Source organism: Rhineura floridana, chromosome 11 (genome assembly GCF_030035675.1).
Source record: "Rhineura floridana isolate rRhiFlo1 chromosome 11, rRhiFlo1.hap2, whole genome shotgun sequence".
Lineage (NCBI taxonomy): Eukaryota > Metazoa > Chordata > Lepidosauria > Squamata > Rhineuridae > Rhineura > Rhineura floridana.
The window spans coordinates 70,058,069-70,068,401 of NC_084490.1; positions in this window are offsets into that span (position 1 = coordinate 70,058,069).

A 10,333-nucleotide genomic window follows, 5' to 3' on the forward strand; every position below is an offset into this window, starting at 1 on the left:
GAGGGAGAGGCTGGAGGAATATAGGGAATTGATTTTAGAAGGAATTCGAAGTGCAGTTCCGAAGCAGAAAAACTTGGCTAAGTTATATGAACTCCACCAGGAACTGGAGGAGGATCCTTCCTCATTTTATGGGAGGTTGTGTAAAACTGCCCGACAGTATACTGATCTGAATCCAGAAGAGGAGGATAATCCTCCCAGCCAATCCCCTCCCATCTCCTCATAATTCATTACTTTTTTGAGGAACAAATGGGTAATTCCTTTACATTTTGATTGTAATAGGGTTACGGCTGACGACCGAGGCAGGGATAAGATGGCGTCAGCTCTCCGTCTGTGAGCTCCGGAGCTTTTCCTTTCTGTTTATACTTCACTTATCCCTAGAGAAGTGATTCAGTTACTTTCTGAGAATTCTTATTTTGGATCTAAACTGCAACAACTTTCCTTATCTATGAAGGCTACGAGACTACCTCATCAACAAAAAGAAGTATTGTCTCCATATCTGCCAGTGAGTCATATCTTCACTTCGTACTATAAACTTAAGGATTATAACTTAACACAATAATACTCAAGAATCCAGAGATTAAATTTATCAGCTCAGTAGTGGTCAATTTTTGAATACTCCCCTGCTCACCTTAGAGTCTTAGGGGTTGGGCGCCTTGAAACTAATATTGGATACCAGTCACATTTCATTTTAACATTTTAATTTAACATATCTTGTGGTGACTCGTAAAGATAGTGAAATCTAGACATAATTATACTGTCTTTAAAATGGTTCAAACAAGGAAAAAACGTTATGATCAAGATCCAAATTTGGACCTGAACTTGGAAGATCCTGGGAAAGGGGCTCACCAGCCTAAAATTACAAACTTCTTTATACCAACTAAAGCAAGCAAGACTAAGAGAAAAGTGTTAAGACCATCTGAGGAAATTCTTCCCAAACTGAAATTGAAATAGCTCAATCTTGCCCCTGCTTGAGTAAGGAAATCCTGGCACCGGATGACCCAGCAATTCTACAAAGCCAGCAGCTTGGAACGTTTATGGATTTCCCTCTTGGTCAGACGTTTACATCTAGTCTGAACAACCCCTCACAGCAGGCTCCCGAAAATGAGGTGACGCCATTTTCATCGCAGTCTAAGGACAGTGATTTACAATCTCTCTCTGCTGATTCATTCACTGTGCATGTTACAGACATCGTCTGCCAGACTCCCCCCCCCGCTCAACCTCAGCCATCTTCTGTCTGGTCTTTAGAAGTTTTGGAATCCACGGAACTGACACATATCGGCCAAAAACTACTATTAACAGGCCAAAAATGCTTACAGCTACAATTAGCTATTGTGGCCAAAGAGTCTGAAAACATCAAAATCTTTTTGGAAGAAACAAATAGTTTACTAAAATCATTTATGAAAGAACTAACTGATCTTTGTCAATGTTTAAACTACACTTCACCCTCTCTTAAGCTAGCAACAGTTCCGAAGAGCGGTAACATAAAGAAATCACGTATTGTACCGAAAGGGAAAAAATCTAAAAATATTAAAAATTACAAATTCCCACGGAGCAAGAAGATGAATTTCCAGAAACTTTTTAATTTACTTAAAGCTCAATAACAAATAGATCTGCAAACAAAGAAGTTATCAGACTCATCTTCAAAAAGATTACCCTCTAAAATCCACTGTGAAGCTTTGCCAGAATGCAAGAAAAGTTTGGAATTGCCAGAGCTATTAACACATTCCAACCCGAGGATTGAAAGTGAAAAAGGCCTCACAAACAGACGATCTCAAGGCGAGAAATCTCTAACGGAAACTGGCTAAACCCAAATAAACTTGCACTCCTGAATCTTCCTTTTTTTACAATCAAAGAAAAAGCTATCATTAGAAAACAAAGAGTGTGTTATGCTCGTCAGTCACTTGTTGAAATTGACTTATGGCCAGATGACATCTCACATGTGGAATTCCTTTACAACCCCTCAATTAAAACGTCTGTTTTACTTACCCTTAAATCGTCTGAGACAACAACATGGTTAATTGCAAACAAATCCCTTCTTAGTAAGCACGGCATAACTGTTCAGAGACATTTCTCTAATGAGGCTAAACCCATCTCCTTGCTCACAAAGAGAACTTCATCAACTAAATCCATCTCACCACAAATGAGTGGGAAGCCTTCCCTGATCAGGACATTTTTTTTACTAAACTCTGGAATCTCGGATTTACCTCTGGATCAGCCTTCTTTTAACACCTCACCTAATATGAATCGTTTTCCACTAAAAACTGGTCAAATTATGCTGGAAAAAAATTATCCTCTCTGTCTCTTTCTTCACAGGAAACCTCAAACTCTGAAAAACTTAATTCTATTAACTCTGATCTTATTATTTTGGATGAGGTAAGCTCCTCCCCACTTCTAGCTCCTACTCGCTCCTCCACACTGTCATCCCAAACCCTGGTAAATACTAAGGTAAATCAAGAAATATCTTTTGACGTTGCTTGTTAGGGAGAGGAGGAACTAATAAATAGTTTTCATACATTCACAGACAGTGAACAAACTGAGGTCATAAATAAAATGCAGAACCTGCTAAATAATCTTAGGGCTAAAAGGACATGCTCCAGATTTCTGGAGGATTATCAATTGAACTCACCACCAAACATTCAAGCTTCCCCTTTGAAAGTCCCCCAAAAGATACCGCCACATTGTTATACAAATGTTTGTAGACCTAGCATAACATGTGATGTAATAGTACATGAGTCCTCTAAATTAACCTGACAATCCCCATTAAGTTCTGAAATCCCGATTCAAATCTGTGAAACATTTGAAACAATGTCAAACCCTAATCCCACGAAAATCAATTATTCACCTTGTAAATTCTATTCTTCCAAGAAACTTTTTGATCCTTCGAGTCCAACTACTAGTGCTTGCCAGGTTTCTGTTCCCACACCAAACTCTACATTCATTTTTCTCTCCTGGAACATTGCAGGATGGAATGCTAAACAAAAGAATCCAGACTTTATTTCTTTTCTGAACAAATTTGATTTAATCTTTTTACAGGAGACGTGGAGCTTACAAAAATTATTAGTGGACGGTTTTTCTTGCTTATGCTCATCTGCGTCCTATTCCCTACCTAACTCTAAAGGCAGACCCAAAGGAGGTCTAGCCATACTCATCTCCACTTCTGTAACAGCCCGCTCTTTAAGTTTATCTGCTTGCAAAAATATTGCCCAGGCTGCTTTATTATCTTTTAGTACAATTTCTCTTCTGTTAGTTAATGTTTACATTCCTCCTCACTCTTCTAGGGCACAAACTGACCAGGACTGGGATGATCTTGCCAAATATTTAACATCACTTGAGGCTAAATTTCCCAGAGCGTTCTGTATTGTGATGGGTGACTTTAATGCCAGGTCTGGCCCCCACAATGATGCATTATTTGCATCAAACCTTTGGAGGGGCGAGGACATTACCCCTTACTTACCTCCATATGTCCAATCCTCTAAGGATCTCAAAATAAACTATGGGGGTATATGTTTAAATCGATTCCTTGCTAGTTACAACCTAATAATGCTAAATGGCCACAACCTGATTGATCCATGTGCGGAATTCACCTACATTTCCGGCCTAGGATGTAGTGTCATCGATTATGTTTTAATTTTGCATTTTCTGTTTGAGTTTATTCTAAACTTTTCCGTTGGCTGTAGGCAGGACAGCGATCATCTTCCCCTTACTTTTTCTATATATTTACCAGAAATGGGTCGATTGCTCCTTACCCACAATCCAATGGCCAATCCAAATTATTCCACTCACAAAAGGACCTTTTGGACTCCCACTGTAGCCTTAAAAGTGACCTCTTTTCTCAATTCCCCCTCAGCTTTGTCCTTGCAGAAGGAGATCAGTTTTGCCACCGATCCAAATTTAGCGCTGATAGCGTATAAGTCTTTAACTTCAAATCTCAAAGCCACTATTACGTCACCATCCCTTTCAAGGGCTCTTTCCTTCTCTAGTACTCCCAGATGGTTTGATAAGGATTGCCTAGATGCCAAGAGACAGTTGAGACGGATATATCATCATTACCGACAGCTAAATCTAAATACCCTCCCCTCTGAGTATTTCACTATCAAAAAGAATTACAAGCAAATGATAGTCACCAAGAAGAGGCAGGTGATGCATGAAGACTGGAAAGCCTTAATCCAAGCTTCCAGGACAAAAAACTCGCAGTGTTTCTGGGGGATTGTTTCTGGCTCTATGAGACCACTAAATTCAGCCCCCTGCCACATTTCTCCATATCACTGGGAAAAATATTTCTCTGCTTGCAATGAGATTGTAAATGTGGATCATCTTGATAAACCAACAAATCTCCCCACATGGCCACCAGTAACTCAAAAAGAAATTGCCGTTCTGATTGACTGCTTGAAATCCGGCAAAGCCCCTGGTCCCGATAATATTCTCTCTGAAATGCTGAAAGCCCACCAAGCTTGGTGGGTCCCTCTCCTTGCAAATTTCTTTACTTTAATCAATAACTCGGGATGTATTCCTGAGTCACAGCTTGAATCCATAGTAATCCCCATATTCAAAAAAGGGAACCATGAGGATCCTGTAAATTATTGCCCAATTAGCCTCCTTTCCATCATCGGTAAACTTTATGCCTGTTATTTAAAAGGGAAACTTTCTTCTTGGTTAGAAGAGGAAAACATTCTCAGGAGGGAGCAGGCAGCTTTCAGGAAAGGGAGGTCTGGGATAGAGCATTGTGTGATCCTAAATCACTTAGCCGAAAAATATAAGAACCGCTGGGGAAATGGGTTGTTTGTTGCTTCTGTCGACTTGAAATTGGCCTTTGACTCCATCCCCAGGGAGATACTATGGGCAAAATTTGCTAAATCTACAATTGACAAGAGACTCCTTTTTCTAATTAGTCGACTGCGTCATCACACATCTCTTCGTGTTAGGTGTAGTCGTGAAGGACACCTTACAAATCCAATCAATACAACAAAAGGAGTAAGACAGGGTTGCATTCTTGCCCCGCTATTATTCAATTTTTTTATGAATGACTTGTCTCTTTACTGTCAATCCCCGGATTTTCACCCCCCCAAACTAGCGAACCTGCATTGTCCATTGCTATTGTATGCAGATGACACTGTTCTCCTATCCGTATCTAAAGTTGGTCTTAAACGCTTAATTAGATCTTTTATGAGTTATTGTCATGAAAATAAATTGATTATAAATTTCTCTAAAACTAAGATATTAGCTTTTGCTAAACACTCTCCTACTCATGAATGGACAATCAATTCCCACAAAATTGAACAGGTTTCCCATTTTAAATACCTTGGGTTATTATTTCACTCATCACTGTCTTGGACTCCCCATATTAGAGGAGCCATCTCTACCGCTCGAAATTCAGCTAATGGCATTCAAAGGTTCTTCTTCACTAAAGGAGGACAATATATCCCGGCAGCCACTAAGGTTTTCAGATCTAAAACTATTTCCCAACTTCTTTATGGGGTACCTTTATGGATTGGCGCTTCCAATCCCTCAATGGAGGCCGTTCTATCCCTATTTCTTAGACAAATTCTAGGTGTTCCTAGATGTGTTCCATCGGCGGTCCTCAGGTTAGAAACTGGCCTAGCCTCGTTTAAGTCCCAAGCCTGGATGGCTGCCCTAAATTTCTGGCTTAAAATGTCATATGAATATTCTTCTGGTTACCTCCATTTACTTTGGGAAGATCCTTTCATCTCAAAATGGGCCCAAACATTTACAAACTATTTTGCAAGTATTGGCCTTTCAATTGAACATCTGGCGTCTCAGGACCCAAAGTCAGCTAAGCTTTCAATCCTGACTCGTATCAGCGACATGGGCTTTCAAAGTTCCATCACAGCTGCTACTTTGACCTGTTCCCCTATTCACTTTGGTTTAAGTTTTGCGCCATTATTCAGTGTCCCCTATTTGGAATATCTCACGATCCCTAAATATCGTCTAGCCTTTATGAAGGCTAGATTCAACTGTCTCAATTCCGCCGTATTAGAAGGGAGATACCAGCGCATTCCCTATGCTAACCACTATTGCCCATGTGGTGTTAACGTCATAGAAACCTTATTCCATGTTGTCTTTGAGTGTTCTCTATATGATGATATCCGTTCTAAATTTATAACTCCTATTATAAATAAATTTCCTTATAAACCGCTTGACCGCTTACTCTTTTATCTTCTGTCAGCGGCTAGCAGGGATACTACCTTGCTAGTAGCTAAATATATTTTCTGCCAAACACAGCCCCTCCAAGATATTTCTGACTTGTGTTGCAGATAACTTCCTCCTACAGAAAGTGGAGGAACCAACCAGAGGATCAGCTATCCTGGACTAACCAATAGAGATGATTTGGTGGATGAAGTGGCAGTTACACGAACTCTGGGGGAAAGGTACCACACCATACTTGAATTCTTGATTTTAACAGAAGCAAAAGCTGAGAGTAGCCATACGCACACCATGGACATCAGGAAAGGTGATTTTAATAAACTCAGAACAATTGTAAGTACAGTTCCATGGCAAGCCACCCCAATTAGAAAAGGAGTCCAAGATGGGTGGGAGTTTCTAAAAAAGGAAATTCTAAAAGCACAATGGCAAGCAATTCCAACAAGGAGAAAAGGGGGGAAACAGCAGAAGAAGCCAATGTGGCTTCACAAAAAGCTTAGAGATGACCTGAAAACAAAAAAGGACACATACAGGAAGTGGAAAGAAGGCCAGGCCACAAAGGAAGTGTACAGGCAGGTATCACGGAATTGCCGGGATGGTGTCAGGAAGGCTAAAGCTGAGAATGAGCTGAGGCTAGCGACGGATGCTAAAAGCAACAAAAAAGCTTTCTTCAGGTACGTCCATAGTAAAAGACAGAGAAAAGAAATGGTGGCACAGCTACTCAATGAGGATGGCAAAATGATAACAGATGACAAAGAAAAGGCAGAAGTGCTCAATTCCTACTTTGGCTCAGTCTTCCTCCAAAAAAAGGTCTATGACCCTCCTGGGAAACATGAAGTAGAAGGGTCAGGATTGGACCTTGAATGAATGATTTTTTTATTTCAGTACATGACCAGAAAATACAACATAGTTCCATACAAATTATTAAAAATATTTTTTTAAAAAACAGAACAAGTTAAAACAATGATTATGATGTCATTTAAAACAGTATGAACCCATTTAACACTTCCTAGCAACAAGGCACTAATTTGCTTCTACGGGCAATAGCAGCTGTACAAAAAGCAGCTACTTTCCCAGTAATCATGTGGTACTGGTCTGCCAATAGGTACTGTATGAGGACGGCCTCAGGGCCCAAATCATATTTGGAGAGAATTGGGGAGATAAGATGAGAGCGTAGGTCCAAATAGAAAGAACAATGCAGCAGTACATGGCTCACAGACTCAATCTCCCCAGCCCTGCAAGGGCATACACACGCACAAAAAGGAGCAGCCTTATACCTACCCTCCAGAAGTGCTGAAGGGAGGACGTTAAATCTTGCGAGGGCAAAAGATATCCTATATTTGGGGATGTGCAGGTTAATCAGGTAGTTGGCAAGTACACAGGCTTTCGCATTTAAACAGGGGGGAGAATAGGCCGCAGCCAAACACAGATTAGATTGGAACTCAATGTCTTTAAGGCGCTGAGTAATGGCTAATTTAGCCCTCGAATAGCCTAAGATTCCAATCTCCTGAAGCGAAAAGCTAAGGGCTTCCAATTTTTTTGTCAATGTCAACTTCCATTTGGACTGGAAGTATCCACCAGTGTGAGAGGAGCCAGACCAGAGGAGCTTCAGCCAGTAATTGAAATGATATATCCAAGTGTGGGTCTCAATTTGTAAGGTTCCCAATTTGAGTCGTACGACTACATTGGGAACACATCTAGGGACCCCCATTATTGACCTTTGAAATTTAGAGTGGATAGATTCGAGGGGGGCATAATTACCACTGCTACAAATCTGCGTCCCATAGAGTGCTTGAGGAATGGCCTTGGCATTAAATACTTGTAAGGCTGAGGGCACATGTTGGCCACCCTTAGAGTAGAAAAAAGAACACATTCTTTTAACTGTTTTTTGGGCAATCTCGGCCGATCTATTCAAGTGTATATTCCATGAGCCTAGCGAATGGAATGATATACCAAGGTATCTGAAAGTCAAGACCTGTTCAATTAGGGTGGTTATCTGCCACCTCCGCTCGCACCTATTACTGGAAAAGATCAGTACTTTACATTTAGCATAGTTAATAGTAAGTAGCTCCTCCATACAGAAGGAACCAAGCTCTCTCAGCAGACGACGCAACCCAACTTCCATTAGGGTTAGAAGAACTATATCGTCAGCGTATAAGAGTGAAGACACATGTCTCCTTGCCAGACTGGGAGGGTGGGAGTTAACCCCCTCCAAATGCTTTACTATGGAATTAATATACAGATTGAATACAGACGGTGCAAGGATACAGCCCTGTTTCAGATAAATGACCTGCCCGGTTGCATCTGACCCTTAAAGAGGTCTTCTCATGTAAACCTCGAATTAAACACAATAAGCGCCTATCAATAGTTGTTGATAATAATTTTGTCCAAAGCCTTTCCCGGGGAATCGAATTGAATGCAGATCTGAGGTCAATAAACGCCGTGAAAAGTGCTCCTCCCTTGGGTAAAGAATATTTTTCTGCCAAGTGCTGGAGCACAAGGCCCTGATCCACAGTGGAATGGCCTGATCTAAAACCGGCCTGCTCCTCTGCCAAGCAACTTTCACTCTCCATCCAGGAAACCAGCTTGTCAAGAAGAAGACTGGCGTAAAGCTTGCTAATAACACTTAGCAAGCTTATGGGCCTATAATTAGAAGGGTCTGATCTTAATCCTTTTTTATAAATGGGTATGATAATAGCCATCCACCAGTCCTCAGGGAAACAAGCAGACTGGTCAATAGCAGTAAACAGGGCTGCCAAAACTGACGCTCACCAGTCTACATGTTCTTTTAGGAGTTCTGGGGGGATATTATCAGCCCCGGGCGCTTTACCCCTCTTAAGTTTGTTGATAAGGGCAGCTGTTTCTTGAATGGACATGGGGGGGCAATGTGGAAGTTCAGAAAGGTCGTCCCATGCCAAGGAGTTAAAGTTCTGACTCTTGGCAAAGATCTCAGTAAAATATGCTTCCCACCCTCTGGCAGGAATATGAAAATTGAGACAAGATGGAACCGCCTGGCCACCTCCAGAGACAAGCCTCCAAAATGTTCTAGAATCTTTTTGTCCAGAGGCCTCAACCAAACTTAACCAAGCTACACTCTGAAAGATTTCTTTTTTCTTTGATTAAAGCTTTATAGCGTTGTTTAGACTCTAAGTATTCTGGGGGTAAGGTTAACAAATCGGAGGCTCGATACCTCCTATAAATTTCCATAAGTAATCTTTTCAAGGAGGCACACTCATGCTCGAACCAGGACTTAGGGACACGAGATCTAATCTGTTTTATGAAATTTGGACAATTTTGTAAGGACCTCAGTAGTTCTTGAAAGAGGGAGCATATCGTTACAGGCGAAGTTTCCGATAATAACCTAGAGCATAGACTAAGGCTGTCTGTAGAAAAGAGGAAACTGGATAACTAGGGAGGGAGACCACCTAATGCGTGCGGCTCATCTTTCCACCGCTTGATTCAACATAGGTTCACTTTTCAATGATAACTTCACATTATCCAAACAAAGTGTAAGGACCAAAGGGAGATGGTCACTCTCATCTCTTATCGCAACCTCAAGACTCACCACTAAGCTCAGTGCACTAGGCGAAACCACAAAATGATCTATGGTGGAGGACCCATGGCGCACTACATAAGTATATTCGCCACAAAGGTCACCCCTCACACCGCCATTCAGCATGACCAAATCCAGAGTGGTAATCATCTGGGCAAGGCAAAGACACGCAAAATTACAGCCTCTATCCTTAAATTGCCTAAAAGGAAGTAAATGAGGCAAAACCACTGCGGGGGAAGCAAGGTGAAAATGTTGGTATAAAGCATCATCATTTATTCCTGACCTTGCGTTGAAATCCCCCGCAACAATGAAATGAGCAGCGGGCAACTTACTCATAAGATTACTGATGTACTCCTTCACCCTGCACCAGGCTGCACCCACTAGCTGTTTTTTTTGTAACGGTGGGAGGCAAATATTAATCACCACAAAGGTGGCAGATCCCAGATTAAATGATACGCCTAATGCGATGCCGTTCAACCCCTCTAGTCTGATTGAGGTGGTGTCAAGTTTTGTTGAGATCAGAATAGCCAGACCACCTTTTGAACGTCCCCCGCGGGAGCTAGGAGCGGCTTCGAGTGAATAAGATACAAATCTGCCCAGGACAAATGGCTCAGTGAGCCA